Consider the following 11001-nt stretch of genomic DNA (forward strand, 5'->3'; position numbering starts at 1 on the left):
TAGATGAGCACTTTACATTTTACTCTTCCAAAGATCCCATAGAGTGCGATTGTTGTCCCCATTGTGCAGATTGTTTCATCTCTAATGCCCCAGCTTTCTCATCTACATAAGGGCATACTAGCTGTAAGTGTCAGAACTGGGATTTGAACTTGTGACTGATTCAAAGCCCATGCACTTTCTACTGTGACATCTTTCCTCTGACAATTTGGCCCACATAGGTCTATTACCAGTTGCAGTAAACTGGACCTGCATGCACACCTGAGGCTGTATAAATTAGCCCAGAGTCAAGTGAGCTTGAGTGATTTTTCAGCTCTATAGAATACGTATTCATTCATCTAGGACATATTCTTTGACCATTTACTGCATTCCAGACACTATTATGTGCCTTGAACATACAGTAATAAACTATGAAACATCCTTACTCTCAGTCTTGTTGAGAAGAAGACCATAAATAAGTAAATAATTCTGTAAGTAAGATTTTTTTATAATCCAAAATGAAATAAAGATGGTGTAATAAGGGTGCTGGGTATTGGGGAAGGCCTCCCTGAGGAAGTCATATTTGCACTTAATCTTTAATAATGAGGAGGGTCCAGCCTTTCAAAGAGCTCCAGAACAGCAAGCTCAAAGACTAAGGTAGAAACAAGCATGTGTGATTTAGAATAAACAGTAGTGTGAGTGGAGCTTAGTAGAAACAGCAGTCAAGCAAGAGAAAAGTCAGAGACAAGCTCTTGAGTAATAGGGAGATTTCTCTCCTGGAGACATTTGTTTAATTTTAAGGTGGAGATAAGACCCAGGACTGAGGAGGTACACTGGGGTTGGAAAGCCAAACATAGGGGTGCCACTCCTTTTTTGTCCTATATAAATCCCCAGGTCCATGTTCCCAGGCTCCTTGCCTATAGTACACTCCTGGCATGCAGGATGCCATCCGGTTTTCTTAATATATAGTGTGATCCATCTTTTTTAGTAGAATTCTGGCTGCCATTTGAAGAATGCTTTAAAAGGAGGAAAATAGGGGCCGGGGATTTAGCTCAGTAGTTCTGGCACCTGCCTCGCAAGCGCAGGGTCCTGAGTTCGATCGCCGGTACCAAAAAATAAAAAAATAAAAAATAAAAGGAGGAAAATGGAAGCAGGAAACCAGATAGAAATGTCAGTAGATTAGGATTGTGTGATGGTGATGGTGGTAGAATTTAAATATTCACAAACTACTTTGGTAATAGAGTCGATGGAGCTAGTTGATGAGATTAGGGGGAGAAGGCCAACTGACTTTGAATTTTGACTTGGATGGTGGATCAGTTTCAGAGCTGGAGAAGCCTGGAAGGAGGGCAAGTGGTGAAAGGTTAGGATGATGGACAGATGAGACATGTGGTTCTCACTCATGGTAAATACCACTCAGCAACATTGGGGGCAGGCCTCTTCTGTATGAGCTACCTAACTTGGAGAGACAGGAACAGGTAGTTCACCTATTTTTACAGCTCAGAGGCTGCTATTCTGTGTTCCTTGTAGAATTCCAGTAAATCCTCCTCTTCTTAATTCCTATTTAAAGGCCTGATCTACGTGGTGGTTCCAGTCACATTTGCCTGTCATCTCCAAAATCCAAGCTCTGCAATTGCCTTGACCACTTTCTCCTTCTTGATCATTCTCCATTCCAAAGGATGTTGGAATTCAGTACAAAGACCCTTTTATCCCTGAGTTATTTCAGAATAAATTGTTGGTACAATGTTTCATCATTTCTTCATCTCTTAAGTGTTTCTGAGAGAGGGGGAGTTCTACATAACCATATTATAGTCATCAAAATGAAGAATTTACACTGTGACATTATTTCCATCCTATTTCAGATACTACTCAAGTTTCAACAATTATCTTAATGAAGCATTTATAGCTAAATGTCAGTTGCTGAAAATATTGCATTGCTTTATTTGTCTAAGTCAAACAGAATGATGGTTCAGCTTCTACATATCACAATTGTCAGGTAAACAGTGCAATCAATTGTGAGTCCCCTACATCCCCCTTGGGGTCATATACGAATCCTATGGGTTCAAGGCCATCTCCAAAGTGCTTCCTTGGTGACTGGTCTCTATTTGTCTCCTGACCAAGCCCACAGGGCCTAGTCTAAGACAGAGAGTCCAGCTGGTGCCTGTCCCTTTTTAGTTGTCACCCTGTCCCATGGACCTTCTCCACAGCCTCCATGTGTGGGCCCCTAGGTAACACAACATTTAAGATTTAGCCACCCCTTGGGCTCTGTGTGGAGTAAGAGTGCAAGTCTACTGGTGATGCCCGCTTTTCAGGCTATTCTTTATCATTCTTTATTCATCTCTTCCCCCAAAGCAGCCACCATCTTCCTCTCCAACCCCTGGAGCCTTCTTCTTTTTTGATGGCTCAGTTCCCTGTCTCCACAGGTTCCCAGGAGACCAAGGTTTCAGGTTCAAATCCCTAACAAGGCCATGCAGCCAGAAAAGCAGAGTGAGATACAATAGAGCAGGATGGGCACCGGGGCAAACTGGAGGGTCCCTTGCCCCTTCTAGTGGTAGTAACAGTTTCTTAAACCCCTACCCCTGTTGCTGCTTTGGTCCACTGGGTCCACATGTTCTGCTCAGTGAAGAGAACCTATAAATCAGACAGCAGCATAAAACTCCCCATTTCAAACAATATGCTGTGGGGAAAACAGTTCAGAGGCTGACTTCTGCCAAAGGTTGAATAATTCTAGCTTTTCTAAACCTAATAAAAAAGTAAATAAATAAGGCCTTTTGCTTCTCTGGAGATAGGAAGAACAGACCTAGCCACCATCTTAAAAGGGGAAAAAAAGGCTTGCATTCTCTCAACCTAAAGCCAAGGTAATAAAAACCATTTAATTTCACAATTAACGTTATTTTGCCAAATTGCTCTTAATTATCATTATTGTATAGCCCATGATATAAAAGCAGTGCATACCTGCCACATGGCTCTCAGCGAATGCCTTACTGTTAGTATTAACGTCCTCATCAGCTGTATTCTATTTTGGAGCAGAACCCCAGCGGGATACCAGAACTAACTAACTCTCTCTCTCTCTCTCTCTCTCTCTCTCTCTCTCTCTCTCTCTCTCTCTCTCTCTCTCTCCCCCTCTCTCCCTTTCTCTGTATATGTGTGTGTCTCCGGGAAATATGACAAACACATTTGCAGAGCTCCAGCCCACAGCCGGGCGGAGGCCTCAGTTGACAGAAGCGTTTCCGCCACCTGCCCTTGGTCCACAAAGGTGGCTGCTGAAAGCCGCGCCCGTGGGGAAGTGACTCTAACAGTCCTCTGGCCCCCTGAACACAAATCTGCGGGGGACAATCACTGCCTGTCCTGCGGTTGTCTGAGGACGCTGCCCCCGGCGGGAGTAGGAAGAGAGCTAAGGCGCTCAGGCGGCGGGCGGCGCGGGCCGGGGCGCGGGGATGCGGGCTGGTGTCCCCAGGGGCGCGCGCAGCCTCGCCTCCCGGTCCGAGCAGAGGCAGCATGAGCCACTCTTTTGTTTCTGGAAAAGATCTATCTGTACTAGCCGGAGGCGGAGTCCACCCAGCCAGCACTCTGCAGGACTCCTCTGCTGATTGGCGGCGCCCACCCGTGGCCCCAGGACGCGGGCAGAAGCTACGCGGGCTGTCAGCGGCTGTGACGGGTGACACCGGAGGATGTTGTCCCGCAAGCGCGCGCCTCTGCCCCCTCGTGGCCAGTGTGAGCATCGCAGGCGCCTTCGCCTCCGCCCACCTGGAGCCCTGAGTGTCACTGCGCAGGGCTTTCTTCAAAGGGAGCATTTTACAGCTCCATTCGACCCCGGGGTTAGGAGATGTTGTTCCCAGGCTTATTTCTAATGAATGAGAAAATCTCTCTCTCTCTCTCTCTCTCTCTCTCTCTCTCTCTCTCTCTCTCTCTCTCTCTCTCTCTCTCTCTCTCTCTGTGTGTGTGTGTGTTTAGACGGAGTGGGGGAGGTAGAAAAAGGTGGGTAGAACAACTGCAAAAGCATGTTGTTTGTGGTGACAGGATAATAGAGAGGAAAGAAAGGAATAGGAAAAATGAAAAAGATTAAAAAGCAAGAGAAGAAAAATGACAGTGATGATGCGCTAGACTGACAGCAGAGGATGCGGGAAGAATGCAGGGAGCAACAGTTTGATGGGAAATGGGAGGGGACTTAGGCATGCAAGAGAGGGGAGGATTTGACATCCACAAGAGCTGAAGTTTCATTTTGGTGAAGTGAACCTTGTGAATATTTCAATATACCTCTCTCCTATTTTACATTCCATTTTGTTTGGCAGCTGCTAGAAATGAGTTTCCATTTTTCTGTCTTATTTTAATATTCTCTTGTCTCCCACATCACTATGATCATTAGCGGCAGAGACAATTCTGCCGTACATTCGGCGTCTGACAGAACCCTCCTTGCACGCGGGCTTATTAACTCGCGCCTCACCCAGCCGCCATCAGCTACATCTGCTTTGTTACACTGATTCCTGTTTCCTGAGCGTGCTCTCTCCGCACTGACCTCTGTGGGCCTCTCTTGTCCTTTGGGAAATAGACCAGTAGCTGCTCAGAATCCAAATGTGTGACAAACACCCTGTAAAGGTTTCTGCCATCTACCCATCAAAAAATAAGCAAAACAAAGCCCAACAGCAACTCGTAGCCACAAAAATTGGTTCTTTTGAATCAAGTCTGTAACTCTGGAAGGACAAAAGAGGTTTTTCAGATTCTGCCTTAGCTTTCGCTACCTACAAGCTGTGAAAAGGTTGAAAGGAATTTTCTCTACTCCAGGCTTAGTTACTATTTTGCCAACATTACCCAGTCTTCTTCCAGATTTGGGGAAGCGGGTCGCATTTAGAAATCCTGGGCAAGATGATAAAAACTGTTTTGGCAGGAGATAAATCATTGCATATGGGCGTGGGCAGTACTGCCCAAACTCATTTACCACAACAAATGGTTTCATGAAAATGTTGTGGCCAATACAGCATATTTTGCCACATTGAGCAGTGTTTGCCTATCTGTATGATGGCATGGGGTTGGGGGCGTCTCCTGGGTCAGCATTATTTACTTTACCCAGAGGGAACTCTCCCGGGAGTGGCCATACTTGAAATCTGATCCTCATTCTGCAACATGCCAAGGATACTTCAAAATAGAAATTCAGTTTGGAATTAAACCAGTTTTTCATTTTGGTCAATGGATTGCAATGAAGATAAGCAAGAGAAAGAAAAAAATGCTCTGAGATTTCAAAGTATAAAACCTTTCTGTAACACGCTTATTATCATATGAGGGGAGTTGAATTATTTCCCTTCCATAAGTTCTTGTGATGTTCAGAGGCTATAATACACATGGACATGACTTGTGTACCCAGAAGATGCTCCAGGAGTGAAAACAAAACAATGCTGTAGGGCAAAAGGATGCTTGCCACAGGTGTTCACCATTTAACTACAGAGCTCCTGGTTGTTAAATACTTGTTTACAGGGTCAGGCTACAGCTCAGTGATGGGTGTTTGCCTTCTTATTTGTAAAACCCTGGCTTTGATTTCCATTACTGCCCCTAAAATAAAAATAATTGTTTACTTATCCCCTTAACATTTATGTGAATGTTTACATTTTACCTTCTCAATTTCCTTTTTATTTCTTTATAATATGTCTTTCTCCTTGATATTATTGGTACATTTTCTGGGAGTCTTCAATCAGGAATTGGGCTTCATTGGGGCTGCTGTCAAGCATCACCTAGAGTAGCGGTCAGAGAGTGCTGCTCAGTGACAGCTCATTTGCTGTGCTGCAAAGAGAGCTCCCCACAGAAATTTCATAGATCCTGTGAGTCCTGTGTCCTTACAGGGTGGAGGTGGGACCCTTCCCAACTATATTTTCTAGTAATAGTAGAAATGAATGATATGTTTTTACGTATGTGTGTATATTTATATGTGAATACAAATGAGTAAAATCTCACAGTACATACATTCCCCATTCACACACATATCTTCCTAATATTTCTTACCCTACAGGACCCAGAGATTTGCCTTCAAATATAGACAAGCTCTCTATAATTGCTGTCATCCTATGGTTGCAAAGAACATTCAGAAATACCTACATGGACCTGTGAATTGCTCTTTGTATTAGTTTTTCAGGGCTTCCATAACAAACAGTCTGGGTGACCTAAAATACAGAAATGTATTTCTCACAGATCTGGTGGCTGAAAGTCAGAAACCAAGATGCTGGCAAGTTCAGCTTCTCCCAAGGCCTCTCTCCTCAGCTTGCACATGGCTGTCTTCAGGCTGTGTCCCCACATGGGCTCATGTCCCAGGTGTCTCTTCCTCTTCTTATAAGGGTATTAGTCATATTGGATGAGGATTTACCTTAATAACTCACTTAATCGTAGTTCCTTCTTTAAAGGCCATATTTCCAAATATAGTCACTTACATTCTAAGGTTCATGGGATAGGGTTTTGTCATATAAAGTAAAGAGGAGCCAGTTCAGTCTAGAACACTCTCTAGTATATTCATATTCATATAAGCTACCAGAAGCTCTCTTTCCAGGTTCCACAGAAATAGAGACATCTTCAGAGGAAGCAATACTCACATTAGATGCAGAAGGTCCAGAGAGCCTGAGATTTCATTACTCAGCTGGAGTGTGACCTCAAGCAAGATTATTAATTCTCTAAGACTTATTTTCCTTTTCATGTGAAGCATGGTCTAACTGTTGGTACTCCCCCAATCATCGTCAAGGCATGTAATTTTTAACGTTTGAGTACTTAAGTAATTAGTGAAAGAAATTCTTTAAAATTAGATGTGCTGCTAAAGACTAAAGGTTTTCGGAAAGGTGACGAGCATAGTGCCTATGTACGGTGCCTCAAACCAGGAAAGTCAATGTAACATCTTTTAACTGCATCCCATGGACCGCAGCCCGGTATTGTTAACACTAACCATACTGAGAGATTAACCCTCCTTTGTTCTCATCTCGCCTTTCTTCTCAATATGCATTTAATATGTAAGACAGAATTGTAAATTAGGATCTTTGGTAGTCCAATTGGTTCGTAAGCAAATATCTTATTTTCCTGATTGTGCCATTATTCTACCTACCTCAAATTGGGATTAGAGAGGAGGAAAGGCCAGGATGTTACTATTACAAATAAGTCTCCTTAGAGAGCAACTGATTTAGGCTTCTCAATGGAAAATGGAATGTGTCACCCAAAGGATTAACATGTACACAGCAAGAGCTCTGTCTTTCTAGCTTGTGTCACTAGTTATGCTCTCGGGAAGACTGTGCAGGTCTTAGAACATGGGTGCTTGGTGAAAAGGAGGGTTAGGTGGAGAAACCTTTGTGTTTCAGAAAATCCCTGTGTGTTTAGTAGGAACAACTCATGCTTTCACTTGATCCATGTGTTTCTTGACTGGGCTACATGAAGCCCCAGGCCTGGCTGGTGAGTTCAGGACAGTGGGGCTGGCCAGGGCTGGGAAAGAGCTAAGTGGGGAAGGTTGACTACCTGGAATCATGCTTGTAAGGTTGGCACAGTCCAACCATCTCTCACTGAGGACATGTTTTTTATCCAAAAGGAGTTCTGTTTTGTCTTGATGAGTCCCCTGGATTGCGGGACTTTGTGTGTGTGTGTGTGTGTGTGTGTGTGTTTGTTTTGCTTTCATTTGAGAATTTGCTCAAATATTAACACTGTATCTCTGGGTAAATCAATGCTTCTTCAAGGCTCTACAATGTCATGATTACTGGTGTTCAGCCCAGGCAGGGGTTTCTATGTTAAGATAAGAGGAAAAACTCAGTACTTTAGGTTGGGTTAATTGTGTAAAAGACAGAATATAAAAAAAGGACAGAGACATTTCATAGTCTGAGGATATGGAGTCTGTGTTAATATAACAGAGGTCTCTGGATAGAGCCTGATGTCACAATAGCTGACACTGCTGCAGAGCTTTGTCCACCGACATTTAACTGGCAGCTTCTGCTGACTCAAACTGGAGATGTTTTGGGCTATAAATGCAGCATTTCTCTTAACCTGACCTGCATTTTCTCCTATTTTGAATTTCTAATCACTTTGACTCTGGTGTTGATTCCTACTAGTAGGAATATCTTTTTGCATGGATAGAGCCTAAGCTAGAGATTTTGGGGAAACTAGGAAACTTTACTAAAAGTTTGATGGGTTTCTTATTTGATCTGGGGTGCCAGACGTGGATAAGGTGGACCAGCTAGAGTGACCCAAAGTAAACGTAACATGTCCAGTCAAAAATTTACACTACCTCTTAGGATAAAAATGAATGTTCTATTTTGAGGCAAGCAGCAAAACCACTGAGCTAAATCCCCAGCCTGAATGTTCTATTTTGAAAGCTCATTACTAGTCAATAATGCCTTCTCTTTGAGATCAGTTGCATCTATAAAAGGTGATTCAAGCAGGGCATGATGGTGCATGCCTGTAATCCCAGCACTTGGGAGACTGAGGCAGGAAAATCACCACAAGTTTAAGGCCAGCCTGGGCTACATAGTGAGTTCAAGGCCAGCCTGAAGTATATAGCAAGACACTGTCTCAAAAAACAGAACAATAACAACAAAAAATGATTCAGTAAGATGATTACCCCCGATGTGCGTTCTCAGACACAGTTCCAAGGGTTTACCACGTATCCTCTACAGTTTGAGATGGCTTTGACAGATGAAAGGTTACACAACTTGCTAATCTGGGGAAGAATTTAAGAAGGAAAATGGCAGCAACAACCATTAAGATTCCAGTCTTGGAATTATAGGCAGCCAAATTTCCATTTTTGTACAACTTTTTTTTTCTTTTGCACAGGAGGGAAGCATCTACTTTTGTTTCATGGATTTAGCTTCAGAAATCTGCTATATCTATGATGAGATTATGGTAATCGTTAGAAAAACAATTCCACATATGGGAAATTTGTTGGAAGAATTGGACACAACTTAATCTATTTTGACAAATGTTTGCTAAGCCTGTGTTATAAGTACAGTATCTTGTTAGGTCTGAGAGGATCACAAGGGTGAAAAACACAAGACCCATTACTGAAGATATTAGAGACAGACTCACTTTGAAGCCCTCTGATGCTGTTTCAAACATGCTTCATAAAAGGTGGATATAAGCAGAGTGGAAATGTGGTAGTAAAAGAATGACTTCCAAAGCCTCAAGGAGTATTGACTTTTTATTCTTGAAGCTTCTGTGGCTTAAAGAAAAAAGAGTTTCAGGCTATCTGGGAAAACTTACAGGCTTCAAATATTTTTTGTAAGGTTGGTAATGGAACATGTATAATAAAGCCATTAGCTGGTCTTTGTCCCCAGATCCCAGGAGTAATTCCTTGAGATTTTCCAGGTAAGAGTCGTTTCTTTGTTGTTCACATTGAACCCTTTGAGTCACATGTAATTATGAGGTCTTGGTGGACCTCTAGTAGTTTATGCAAAAGAAATGACTCAGCATGGTGGGAGGACAGGCCAAGCTAATGGTGAGAGGAGTTGAGTTTTGAGGCCAGTGACCTGTGAGCAGGGGAGAGGAGTTGGAGAGTGTGCTCAGCCTGTGGTTAATGATTCAATCATTCCTACGTAAAGAAATTTGAGAAAATTCTGAAATTAACATTCTTTAGTTGACAATACTGCTTCACCACACATCAATGCGCTATGCTAGGAGGGTGAAGTGTCCTAGTGCCACAAGGGAGGAAAATGGAAATTTCACATATGGATCTCTTCCAAACCTTGCCCCCTATCTCTCCCTATAACAAAACCAGAATCCTAAGTATAATGTTTTCCTGAGTGTTGTAAGTCCCTCCAGCAAACTATTAGACCTGGAAGGGGCTGAAGAACTCTTTGATTTGTAGTCAGCTAATAGGAAATGAGGGTTATCTGAAAATCCCAAACTCTGAAATGAGCTCCATCTTGTTTGAGGACTATGTCTTTAACTTTGAATTTGGTAAACACAGTGCAGAAGGACATTTTCAGATTTTTTATGAAATACAAATGGGGAAATTAAGTCTTTCAGCTGTCTCCTTGAATCAGAAAGCACAAGGGTTTTTCTTCTGTCTCAAATCCTTTTCTTTTCTTTTTTTTCTGGTACCAGGACTTGAACCTAGGGCCTTCAGACTAAGCTACATTCTCAGCCCGTCTTTATTTTTTATTTTGAGTCAAATTCTCACTAAGTCACTGAGTTGCCCAGGGTGGGCTTAAAATTTTGATCCTTTTGCCTCAGGCTCCCAGAGTGAGGCAGCAAGGTGTGTATAACCACAGATGCAGGCATGAGTGCTAACTCCCTCTTTTCACCCCTAAGCACCTCAATCTGGAGTCAGACTCTCTGTCACTTCTAACGTTTCATTAGCCAACATTGATCCTTTCAATTATGAGTTGCCTTGTCCCTTATTTTGTCTTGAGACCACTTGCCTGTTTTGGACAATGGTACAGGTATTCTACAGATTCTGGAAATATTTTGTGAAGATAGCAGTGCTCAGCAAAAATAGAAAACAAACTACAATTTTGTAAGTAGAAATAGTAGGTGGCTTGGGAGGTAACTTAGTTCCTTCTGCTACTGTCACATAGGACCTCATTAAAGATTCCTTGAAGATTAGACTTTAAAAGAATGGCACGTCCCCTCATCTTTCTTTGCATTGTATGTATCCCTACATCTAACTGAAGTTCTCCCTCAGACTTCTTAATGCTTTATCTGCAGCTTTCCAGTGACAACTTTTCTTATGATCCCTTAAGAAAGAAAAATGACTAAAAGAATTTAGGGAATTTCTTTGCTTAAGTGAAGACAATTATTATACATAGCTTACTCTTGCAGATGAAACCTTAATAAAAATCTTTCAAGTGATTGTTCAGTATCTTTGTCTACCTCTTCTTCACAGGATATTTGTTACCATTCCTTTCATCTTTAACTTACTCATGAAAACCTTTAAGAAGCGGGGCTGAGAACCACAAGATCATTGACTCAGGCCAATGAGGACACATCTCCTTTTCACATTTATTTCATTTTGTTTTAAGATCACAGAAGAGCAGAGCATTCATACGTGTAAAATAACAGAAGAGAGAAACAGAATTTAAA

The sequence above is a fragment of the Heterocephalus glaber genome, unplaced genomic scaffold (assembly GCF_053883595.1).
Source record: "Heterocephalus glaber isolate CG9 unplaced genomic scaffold, H.glaber_assembly_v1.0 deba00000122, whole genome shotgun sequence".
Classification (NCBI taxonomy): Eukaryota; Metazoa; Chordata; class Mammalia; order Rodentia; family Bathyergidae; genus Heterocephalus; species Heterocephalus glaber.